The sequence below is a fragment of the Anolis sagrei genome, chromosome 3, assembly GCF_037176765.1.
Source record: "Anolis sagrei isolate rAnoSag1 chromosome 3, rAnoSag1.mat, whole genome shotgun sequence".
Lineage (NCBI taxonomy): Eukaryota > Metazoa > Chordata > Lepidosauria > Squamata > Dactyloidae > Anolis > Anolis sagrei.
This window is the reverse complement of record NC_090023.1, coordinates 240,983,237-240,996,032: the sequence shown is the minus strand read 5'-3', so window position 1 is coordinate 240,996,032 and position 12,796 is coordinate 240,983,237. Positions and strand designations below refer to the sequence as shown.

Genomic DNA, 12,796 nt, shown 5'->3' with positions numbered 1-12,796 from the left:
TCATCTAAGCAGAATTGTCCAGAGATGAAAACACCGGAAAATATCAGTAATGTGGGAAATTAGCAAATCAGAAAGTAGGAACAAATGCCAATCTACTGCAGACAGTAAAATAGCTTTGCTGACTGTCCCATGTGGATGTAAGGAAGGGGTGACCAACAAGTAATAATTATTTTTCTCTGTAGCAGAAGGACAAGCAGCAGTAAGATAAAAAGAGTTTGTGGGACAGCCAATGCCAACTTTTCAGCTAACCAAATTTGGACTATGGTTTTGGTGGAGAAGCTGAACAAACAATTGGGGGCAATGACAACACTGAATAATGACACTGAGAAAATTACTAATATTTATTTATTTATTTATTTACAGTATTTATGTACTGCTTTTCTCACCCCTAGGGGGACTAAGCCATGATACAACTTTATTCTACTTGTTAACAAACTGGAAAATAACATTCATTTCCAAACTTGGCACCCAATGGAAAGACATAGAAGCATGGAGTAATGTGCTTAGGAGAGCTTAACATTAAACAGTGAAAATGGGCTGACTTTTCCAGTACAACTCCTGATTTCTTTGCAATGCTTTTTCTTTTATTATATTATATAACATTTAATGAACTATTGACCTTAAAATACTTCATAATTTGTAAATAGTTTGAAAGCACCTGTTACAATAGTGATCCTTAAGGGACCACACATTATATAAATTTCATCATCATTGTCCATGTAGGCCTGGTCTTGGCGTCCTGTGCTGTTATCCATACAGCCATGTCAACCCTGAGCATTTTAATGAAAAAATGATATTTAAAATGTGCAAGTTTGTGAACCATTGGAATGATGCTGTCTAATATACATATAGCTTTGCATTGCTTTAAAACAAAACAGGGTTCTAAGTTGGTTTGTTTTCAAAGCAAAGTAGCAACTTAAAAAAAATGTGAACAAGGTTAAGAACTGGATGAATCCCTCTAATCTTTCTGATCTTTGGAAAGAAAAACCTCAGAAATCCATCATCTCGAACCTAAAGTCACCTACACAGGTTAGCTTCATTCCATGCATAGTGTGTGGTCTATGTCAAATTAAGGAGTGCTTGGACCCTCTAATACATACACTAAGATCTCCCATCTAAAGGCCTATCTGTGCACTCACACAAGTGAGAAGCCCTCACCTAACCGAAAGCCACCTTCACAGGTTAGCCGCATTCCATGTATAATGTGTAGTCTACATCAAAAAAAGGAGTGCTTGGGCTCTCTAAATGTTTTGCACTGAAGTTTCCACAGCCCCTTATCATTGGCCATCCTGAGTTGTGAAATAGGACTTGCTGGACAATACAGCTGAAGAGCCAAAAAGCCCCCAATTCTGGAGGCCCTTCATACAACACAATTATAATAATTAAGACCCCATTTTAATTGCCATAGTTTCATCCAAAGGAATCCTGGGATTTTTAGTTTAAGGAGGAGCATTTAGGATTCTCAGCAAGAGAGCTCTGATCCTTTACCAAACTACAGTCTCCATAGGATCTTGTCATGACAGTTTAGCACTATAATTGTGTGGTATGAAGATCCCCTGATCTATGGCTTTAGCATGACATCTCTGAAGGCATGTCTGTGACTGTCTCATGTTTGTGTCCATAATCAGAACCAGCATTTATGGAACATTTGTGTCAAAGAACTGTGAGTATATGCACCAGTTTGCTGATATTTTATTGAACCTGTAAATCTCCTGAATGGTGTGTCTTCATTGTATCATTTCCACATATTCCTTCTAAATGCCTGTTTCTTTCCCACATGATCCCACTCTCTTCAGGCATTTGCAGACTAGACATGTAAAAATGAAACAGCAAAGGTGTAATAGAGAAATCAGTCCCATATATAGGCAGTCCCCTATTTCTGCTGGAGCACAAGGTCCTTACTGAAAATAAAAATAAAAAATGAATTGTAAATGAAAGAATTGCTAGTGTTTTTTACCTGAGAAAACACCTTTCTAGGAATGTCTATGTCCTTTTGCAAAACTCTGTGGTCAACTTCTGCTGGAAACAGATCATAGAATTGAACTGGAGGTTTCTCTCTGGAAATCTCTGAGTCTTCCAAGCATTATTTTATGTCTAATTTCCAGAGAAGTCACACTGGAGGATCTAAAGATTCCCAGAGAGAACATAATAATCAAATCGGTGAATTGTCAAATCCAAAAAATTCCAACCTGCAAATGTGGAGGGCTGACTTTATGTGCTAATCTCTCAAGACTGGAATGTTCTGCTTTCCCTAAGATCAGGACTTCTTCAAGGGCATGAACAGAATGTACAAGCTTGCAATTCCTATAACCTGTAGTCTGTAATTTATTTTTCACAGTTTTAAGAAGCAACAATGAAACGTTGCTTGTCGCTAAAGCAAAGCTCTCAGCAATTCTTCTCACTCCAGGTTTACACTGGTTTAACTCAATTAGAGTCACCGGGAATCTCTTTGACTTGCATGGGAGTGGGAGGAAAAATCAATCCCAGCATGGGCTTTGCCAGAGAATTGAGTAGGCAGTGTTCAACTAGGACCTAAATAAGGGGAAGAAAAGGTCCTACAAGAGAAAAAAAAGTCCCCTGTAAATAAAAACAACCCTTCTCTATCAACATGACCAACTTTAAATAAGAAGTAGCCTAGAGTTTATTTAATTGTATGTACTTTGGAATGAGAGAAACATCTACCTATTAAGTAAAGCTGCCAAGAGCTACTTGCTCTTTCACAAAGGAACAAAAGGCTTGGATGGAGTCCATTTTAGACCCAACTGTACAAGAGCCTTTGCAAAGAACATTCAGTGGGAAGCAAATCAGTACTGAAGTCAGAAGGAACCAACACATCACAGATAAAAACCAGGAAATGTGTGGCCAAGCAACATCAGAATCTGGTCAAGAGAGCAAAAGTCATTAATGGGAAAATCAGAAGACGCTGGAGCAATTTTGCTTGTGATGGGTCTACAGGGAAAGGAAGCCTAAAAACTCTGAACATCCCAACTGATCCTGAGAACTAAGCAGGGTAAGGCTTGGATGGGAGGGTATGAATGAATAGTGCTGTAGGCTATATTTTCGATGAAGGCAATGGAAATCCATCTCTGTGTATTCCTTGTCTAAGAAAACCCTAAGTTGGCAAGAGACTTTGAAGGCAGGTGCAGACACACAGGGAAAGGTTCTTCTCTTCCTGTCTTCTCCCTTCACTAATTAACTAAGTGCACAATACTTTTGCACTTTGAATTCATTTTGCAGCAACTGAAGTAAGCTAAGGGGGCATGTGAAAAGAGGAAAGAGAATCTGCGACATTTTAAAGCATCTGAAAAAGGATAAAAGAGGATAATTCAGGACTGTCTGCAAAATCAGGACAGCTGGAGAAAATGAGAATGTTTACAAACATGAAATAAATATTTCACTTTGGTATCTCTGATATTTCACTTTGGTATCTCTAAGTCGTCTTAGAAATGGGACTCGATTCCACAAATAGAACCTTTTTCATAAGGATCAGTTAAGAATTGTTTCACCTACTGGGTTTTTACCTACTCCAGATCTGATAAAGGCACAGAAGCCCAGCAAAAAAGAAGGAAATAACTTTATGTTCAAGACCCCCTTCCATTTGTTTTGCAGATAGCAGACAAGATAGTTGTAGGACATTTACTTAGCCTACAGGACTGTTACTGTGGCAGTTCTGTGATAGAATATTATATACCTGATGTAGCACTCTACTAAGGGTATGCCAGTAGAATCGATGAAGTTTGATACTAGTTTGTCTGTTACTAATTTAACTACTATGGAATCATTGGAGATGTAGTTTTACAAGATTTTACCCTTCTCTACCAAAAATCTCACTAAACTACAACTCCCATGATTTCATAGCATTGCACCATGGCAGTTAAAAGGGTGTCAAACTGCATTAATTCTACAGTGTAGATACACCTTAAGCATTGGGTGAATCCACCATTTTAATTCCTCTTTCAGATAAATTTAACTGCAGTTCAGTACTGGTAAAGAACTGCGGTGTGAAAAGGCCATCCACTACACACACACACAAAAATGTATTAATTAAATAGGTCTGCAATGAAATTTTTTCACCCATTGTTGTGTTTTTAATGTATTTTTGGTTGTTAAATGAAATAAAACACACAATAAAAATGTTGAAACACCTAAAGTTCTTTTATACATTCGATTACTAATTTCATTCAGTTATATCTGGCAACATCATAACAAGTTGTGAAAAAATTGAACATAACGGAACAAAGCTGAGATTTAGAATGACAAATTCCTATAAAACCAGCATACATTTTAGAAAAGATTTTATGACCCTCTGATTTGCAGGTCTGTGACTTGTTTTGCAGCTGTTTTTTTCCGTCTTGCAGCATAAAAAGAGAGGGAGAAAGCTTGAGAGTGAGGAAGAAGAAATGTAACAAATGATAACATTCACATTATGAAAACTTCAAATCAAACCCATCAAATTATTGCTTACCACTTGACATCTTTGTTGCACACACGGTTCCCCCACGACAGACATGCAGTTGTATCATTAATGGGATAAATTGGAAAGTTTTTTAAAAAAGCAAATTAGAAAAGGGTTTTGTTTTTTTTTACTATTATTGAAAACTTTCTAAGAGTGAGACCTTTATGTGGCTTCTAGGCCACTTGTTCACAACATTTAGCTCCCCAATCATTTTAAATGATTAGCTCTCCAATCATGGTCATACTGTTTGGGTGTCTAAAACCCAAACAGTATGACCAATGTTCAAGGATTTTGGCAAATAAAATTCTAAATAAATGGAGGGTCAACGTTCAAAACATCCCCCCCCCTTTTTTTTTTTGGCAAAATACGAAGAAAATCGATGATATAACTAGTAAAAGTTGTTGAAGGCTTTCATGGCCAGAATCACTGGGTTGCTGTGAGTTTTCTGGGCTGTATGGCCATGTTCCAGAAGTATTCTCTCGTATGCCAGAATACTTCTGGAACGTGCCCATACAGACTGGAAAACTCACAGCAACCCAGAGCTAGCAAAACCAGCTTGGCTGTTTTGTTTTTATGGGTCTGGTTTGGTAAAATTCAAGTTTTGATCAGAACAACTTATTTTTCCAGGGATAAAATGGTCTGATCAATTTATTAATCTCAGATTGTCAGAGGGAATAGATCAGCTGTCTGAATTGTTTCCAGGCAATAAGGAAAGCAGGTAGACCTGGTAATATTTTATAGATTATCAAAGTTCACTGCCCCCTGTTAACAATACGAACAAAAAACACACAAACATACTTACCTCATTCTCATAACACCAAGCTTTAATCCTCATTTATTTTGTATTTCATTAAATAAAAAAACTTGGGGAATCAGGAAAAATTGTGTGCTCTCTACTGTTAGTACAACGAATTATCTTGTTCAGAATGCACTGATTTTCTACAAAAAGCAACAAAAATCTATTGTTGAAGGCTTTCATGGCTGGAATCATTGGGTTGTCGTGAGTTTTCCAGGCTGTATGTCCATGTTCAGTTGCATTCTCTTCTGACATTTTGTATCTATGGCAGGCATCCTCAGAGGTTGTGGATGCATTTATCATGTACAAGCCTTTGAGTTTCCCAAAAGTCTTCATCAGATCACATGATAAACAAAGATAAAAATGGGGTTCAAAGGAATAAATAGGAGATTGCCATTAAAAGGACATGGTCCTGTCACCAACTCTGCTTGTTCATCTTAAATGTTAGGAGAATTGTTAGGGTCACTGTTGATTATCTTGGTTATTACATTACTGTTCTTGTATTTCCTCCAAGATCTAACACATGGTCTTCCTCAACGACAACAAGGTTAGATTGAAAGATAGTAATTAACTCAAGATCAATCCATTATATTTATGGCCAAGTTGGGCTTTGAGCCTGGGTCTCTTGATTTATAATCCAACTCTAAACCTAATATTATGCCAGGCCTCACACGTAGAAATCATCTTTAAAACCTTACTCATGGGATAAGATGAATATTTTTAAGGTTAAGTCAAATAAAGCTTCTCACAGTACAGAATACTGACTTTTATCTGTGTCTTCTAATGCAGACTGGTTCTTGAAGCAACAATGGACAAGATTTAATGACCTTCAGGTTTGTTGTCATTTTACACGTGTATTCTTTTGATGGTTGTTAGTTCCAAATAACACCAAGTTTACAAAACAAACAAAGTATTAATGCAATGCTTTAAATATAGATACGAAGTCCTTTCACTTTCCACTCCACCCTATGCAAGTCAATAATAGCTTAGCTGGAAGGAAAACCAAAAGAACCACAAAAACAAGAGACAAACTAAGGTTTTGACCACAAATGTCTTTCTTTAGATTTTGTGTTGCTCTCATTACTTCCAGCTTGAGGACATGTCCAGACAACTACACCTGCTTCTCTTCATTATAATGGAAATTATATTTGATGCATTTTGTATGCACACTCAATTCCTAGGCGTTGTGGACATGGTTTTTAAATGTCCACTCCCCTCCATTTATAATGGATACTAATAGTATTGCTAAATAATCAGGAAAAGCCAGTTTAAAATTTGCCCTGCAGAAAAACCACCATGTGAAGTTTTTCATAGCACAAAGCAAAATGTTTATTACCTGCTTATTGCTCCAGATCAAATTGCTGTTAAAGGGATGGTTACCAACAGCCAGTTCAAAAGTTGGCAATATTAAACGCTGAATTTAAAGAAATGAAGCCATAAGCATGCCAATAAAGTAGATGCAAGATAGTGGGTGAGAGAAGGGGGAGAAAATCTTGAGAAAGAAACAGAATTCCAAAATCACAAAATGTATTACGCTTAGCCTCTGCTAAAATTAGTGGATAAATGTAATGGAATATATTCACTTTTTAAAAAACTTGCTTCCAAGCCTTTTGTAGCTGGAAGCAAAATATAATTACATAACAAGTCCTACTCACTTCATTAGAACATGCTTCCAACAAGTGTACTTATAAAAGAGATACTGACCTTGCTACAAATGGTCTGATGTTCTTTTTGGCCACAGTCTTTATTGCTACAGCATTGAGTTCAGGAAACCATCAGGAACATTTTTACATATATATAAAATGAGAATTGTTCCAGTGTCTCCTTTCACCAGCTATATTATATGCAATGTTAGGCTACGTCTTCCCATTGAGACTACATTCAATACTACAGGGGTTTTTTGGTGTCCCATTCTTGGGAACAGTACACTCCATGCAGCCATGGGGAAGAACTTTCTGATACTAATACCCTGGCTATAGAAGGCCTCTCCTTGGAGGCCAGATTTGGACTGATACAAACTTTATTTTGTTCCTCAGTGTATGTGTATGGCGCCTAGTGACAGCATGACTTGATTTTTTGATGTAGTTGACATGTCATTTTGTTGAAGTTAAATTGCCTTCATTGTTTAAAATCTTGACATTGTTTCACTTATTTTAAAATGATTCCCTGATTGCATCCTCCCTTAAGATCTGCAAATAAAGGGTAGGCTATAAACAAATCATTCCTATTATTCTATTAATTTATATCCTGCCTTGGGATTCAAGGTAGCAACAACATATTAAAACAGTAACAGCTAAAAGCAGTACAAAATCAATAAAAGTGTAAATGTAAGATGTAAGAAGACGGTTCCTATGGCCCCATTTACACTGCCATATAACATCCAGATTACTCGCCTTGAACTGGATTATATAGCAGTGTAGACTGACATAATATGGATTATTTGCTTTGATAATCTGGGTTATTTAGCAATGTAAAGGAGCCTAACTTAAAACAGTAAACTTTAAAAATATCAACATGCATTAAATTAGCTCTGTACAAACTGTTAAACAATTTAATACCAGCACAACACAACATTAAAATAGCACAGGTACAACTTAACATTTGAATGTTTGAATTTGCGATCAAAACTCCAGCCTATGTGATTGCATGCAACTATCCATTCCCATTCCTCAATCAATTTGTATTTCTAAATGTACTATATGTTACTGGCAATATCTGGCAACATAAACCCGTAGCCAACACTAAATATAACAATAGCTTGGTGTGGAGCTGATGAAATGGAGTGAGTGGAATCCTGAACAGCAGTATTCAATTGTGTAAAAGCAGGATCCACTTGTAGTGTTTAGATCAACTCCAAAGATTATGCTTTTTGAAATTTACCTCTGCCTCACATAGCTCAGCCTTACATTTCATCACACTAACTCTAGTTGGTTGAATGTCAGCCACATAATGATCTGACTCTGAATTTAAATTCAAACTTCAATGGAGTTCAGACTAAAATCTGGAACAGATTCACTGACTCCTTCACATTGGAGTCACCCACTACTACTGGCAGTAGCACACATAAATAGGCTGCAGTTTCCCAAGCTCTTGAGACTGAAACCTTATCAGTATTGCAGATATATGTTAATTGTAAAATAAGATGACCCCCTTGTTTGTGGAATTGTTATATGCAGCTTCACTTATTCATTGTTTCTTTTATGCATTTATTCACTTCTCAGTACCTACACTATTTGTCCCCTTAAAAATAAGTGTTTATTGTTATTTGAAGTTCTACGTAACCATGTGAAGTGTACAGGCAAAGGCAGTAGCATAATTTGGTATATTAGAAGGAATCATATACACCCGAATTTTAATCCTGGAAAGCCTATTATATTAGTGGGGGGGGGGGGGGGTTGGGATACTCCTTTCCTAATGGATGTTTAAATGTGCTAGTTTTGAACAGAATTCCATAAAATTATCTATCATTAAAGAAAAAAGATTACCACACAAAACAGTGAATCTGAAATGAATATGGAGATCCCTTGTCATTTGTATTCATAGTTCCTTCTCGAAACTGTAGGATCCTTTCTTCCTCTGTTGCATTTTCAGTGAAAGGGGGACAAAATCTAAAAAACAAAGAACAAAGGAGAAGCAAAGTAAGTTGACTGTATCATATAATTGAACATGCCTAACCTCTTCTGCAGACATTCAGCACAATACAGTATTTGTCAGAAGAAATTATGTGATATTAACAAACAATCAGAAGATCTGGCTATACATGCTGCAGTAAGTAAGACAACTCAATGAGCTTCTACTATTTTACAAGAGGAAGAGGAAGAAGAGGAAGGGGGGGACACACCTTATGATACATTTATCTCCCATCAAACATCTCCATATAGATTCCATATATAAAAAACATATTGAAACCTGCAAAGTGGAGAGTTTGCTTGATTTAATTCAACAGAATGTGCTACAGAGAGCAAAATGCATATTATGTTACATATATTCTACAGGGATGGGTAACATGTGGCCATTGCACTGAAGCTTCCATTAGTTCTAGCCAACATACTCAATGATGAATAATTGGAGCTCAAATCCAATTTCTGGAAAACCACACTCCAGAGCAGTGGTTCCCAACCTTTTTTTGACGAGGGACCACTTGACCACAGACCACTCTGACCAGGGACCACTTTGACCAAGGACCACTCTCCAACATTAGTACCAAAAAGGTTACAAATCAGTTTTTGGTCAACTTTAGATTTGGTTTGGTTATTTGGGTGCTGATTCAGAAAATTGCATTAGATAGACCATATCAGCTCTAGTTTCTGATACAGAACATATGCCATCCAGTAGTTGCCAACTGCTCGCCCACAGAAAACCATAATTAATAAGACTTGGCACTATTAGAGGGTTTCGCAAGACCAGTCGCTCTGGTTACAACAATGTAGTAATGGTGAGGCAATATTTTAGTTTTTGTGGACCACTGGTGGTCCACAGACAACAGGTTGGGAAGCACTGCTCTAGAGTCTGGCTACAGAATTGTAGGCATTATAATCACAAAAATAAACCCTTTACAAATTGTGAAGTTTCCCCATCCCTAATGTAATTGTTTACAGTGAAAAATGTGGGAAATGTGCACAGTATTCTCATTTATGATAACACACTTAAATATGGTCAGCAAAAAATAAAGGAGTGCAAATATAACATCTCTGTATTATAGCTATACTAATCTTTGTGTTGTCTATATAGTATACAAGCCCCAATGTATGCTACTAATAGTACGGGAACTGAAATATTAATTATATAACACATTGAACCAAATGGAACAGTGTACAGATTTAGAAGCAGTAATCAAATCACACAGATATTTGTTGCTGTTGTATAGCATGGAGATAAGCATCAGCTGACTAAAATTTCTAACTTATAAAAGGAGGATCACTTTAAAACAATGAATAAAAAACATTGGTAGGTCCCAATTTAATATTTGCTTAACTTCATTCACAATGTCACATGAATACAAAAAGGACTATGGAACTTCTTATCTTCAAAAATGCAATAATGATAAACAGAATTCTCATTTATGGATAGTGTTGCGCTGACTTATTGAACTGGCAGAATCAGATAATACCATAATATAACAACATATTAACCGCAACACATAGATAATCTGAGTTAATAAAGTGGAACCACACAAATGTTTACTCCCTTTGCATTTTAAAAATACTGATATGCAGAAAAGGTCTGTATATTAGATGCATTCACTTCTCATCTCATTACATGAGACAGGGCAGGGTAGGGCAAAAGATTCAGGGAGTGAGTGGCATGCTCATTTTACTTTTTAAAAAACCAAGCCCTAATCAGACTACTATATGCTGTATGTGAGACTGCCCTTGAAAACTGTTTCAAAAGAGACAACTAGCACAAAACACAACAGCCACACTATTTTGGGCTATACATGTCAGAGATTGTGTATCATCAGTCTTTTAAGATCTCAACAGGCTTCCAATATCCTTTCAAGCTCATTTCAAGGTGCTAGTTTTGACCAGCAAACCCCCAAATGGCTTACAGCCAAGACATTTCTAGACTGCCTCCTCTAATATGAGCTACCTTCAAGCGACCTATCTGTTACTCATTCCAATAGTATTGTTTTCGAGAAGAGCATTGGGCAGCTTCAAAAAGGCTGGGGACACTCTCCCCTCAATCTGTAACTGCCCAAATTGCACCTTACTGCATCTGTGTGCCACTGAATTTTGGATAGCGTAATGAAGAAAGTTGTGGGGAGTGTTGCTCTAGAATACATTCCTCAGTACACGATCTTCCGTGTTTTATCAGAAAAGTGCCGTCAACTTCCAGTAGCATCTGACTGGAGAGGCTCGATTCCTAAAGAGAACAGTTTAATCAAATAAATGAATAATAAAATCCACAAAAGTTAAACCTGGTTATGGAACGAAGCATTCCCAGAATAATGGCTGAGACTGGTTACAGACCAAAGTGAGTGACCACATATGTGAACTGAGTTGAACATGATTTTACCTTGGCGATTCGGTATTTAAATATTTTATCTATATGTATTTTAATCTTGAATTGTTGTATGATGTTTTAACTTGTATTTGTAGCATTGAATCCTTTCTGTAAGCCAGTCTGAGTCCTTCTTCGGAGGTGAGAAAATCGGGATATAAAAGTTTTAAATAAATAAATAATAAAATAAATAAATCCACAAACATGGAAGACCAACAGTAATTGTTTTTAGTTATACTTCTGCTTCCTGACGCTTTGCCACATGCTTAAATTAGAAATACTATACAACAGGGCTATTAACCTCTGAGGCACGGCTGAAAGCCTTGCACTCACTCTCAAACTCCTCATGGCCCACAGGCACCTGGACCCATTTCCATATCAATACTGCTAAAAATCAGTGGCCCCTCTCCTTTGAACCTCCTCCTTAAAATACATCTTGCTTTGAAGCTGACCTGCACACCTAGAAGGCTTCAAGGTACACAGTTTGATTTCAAAACAATGCATTCACTCTCTATTTAAAACAATGCCTTGTTGTTTAAAAGCAAGGGTAAGGGTTTGTTTTAATTTTCCTCGCACTGTTTGAATTCAGTAGAGGTCACAAAAAGAGGCAATGCTTGCATGTAACTAGTGTTAGGGGAAACTACCCTAAAATATAGCAGAGCATCCAAAAACAAACAGGATATAAAAAGTTTGACCATCAGCTCACAGCAAGCAAAGTGTGAGGTGCCGTTGGTTGTGGCTGTAAAGAATTCAGAGCTCAGACAGGAAAGATGCAGAGCCCAATCTTAAAAATCACAAAAGATTTATTTACAACTAGCCATCCCCTGCTACACGTTGCTGTGGCTCAGTCTGTGTATATGTGCTTTGTGCGTGTATATGTTCATATATGTGTGGTTTTGCGCATGTGTTGTATGTTTTATTTTTTTGCTTTTTAAGCCCCTTCTGCTGTGTTTTTCAGTGTTTTTATAAGTGAAGGACACTTGTTGGCCTAATATGTGTATTGTGTCCAAATTTGGTGTCAAATCATCCAATGATTTTTGAGTTATGTTAATCCCACAAACGAACATTACATTTTTATTTGTATAGATAATAAATAATAACTGTATTTCTCAATAATAAGAACTGTGTCTGAGTTATTCTAACACCCATCTCTTCTAAGGTTTCAAAGAGAAGGAAAAAACACCAGTGACTACATCTCTCCTGACACACAAGCAGAGAGAGATCTCAAAGCACACAGCACATACTCTCCGTACTAAAGTGTAAGAAGGCAGAAGTCAGATTCAAAAAGGTTTGCAGTAGAAAAGTATCCATTTTTTAAAAAACCCAATCAGAATAAGAGCTGAAACAGAGAGAACAAAATAGATACATTCCCAACTGTCATACAGGAGACATGGGTGAAGGGAAACCCTTAGGACTTGAGACTTGGGCAGTGTGGGGTTGAATTCCAAAAACTACCACACTCTTCATCTCATATATGGTATGTTTACTTAGAAGGAAATCTGGTTGCTTCTGGAGCTACAAAGTAGAATCCACGACATGCGAGT

At 36.9% G+C, this 12,796-nt stretch overlaps 1 long non-coding RNA gene across 1 annotated transcript in view; it reads right to left on the bottom strand.

Moving 5' to 3' along the window:
- Nucleotides 1–335: 335 nt before the first annotated feature.
- Nucleotides 336–12,796, bottom strand: part of LOC132770599 (uncharacterized) — a 31,539-nt gene continuing 19,078 nt past the window's right edge. Inside the window, exon 2 of the long non-coding RNA XR_009631016.2 lies at nucleotides 336–8,860. This is a non-coding gene — a long non-coding RNA (uncharacterized lncRNA). The remainder of the gene's footprint in view (nucleotides 8,861–12,796) is intronic.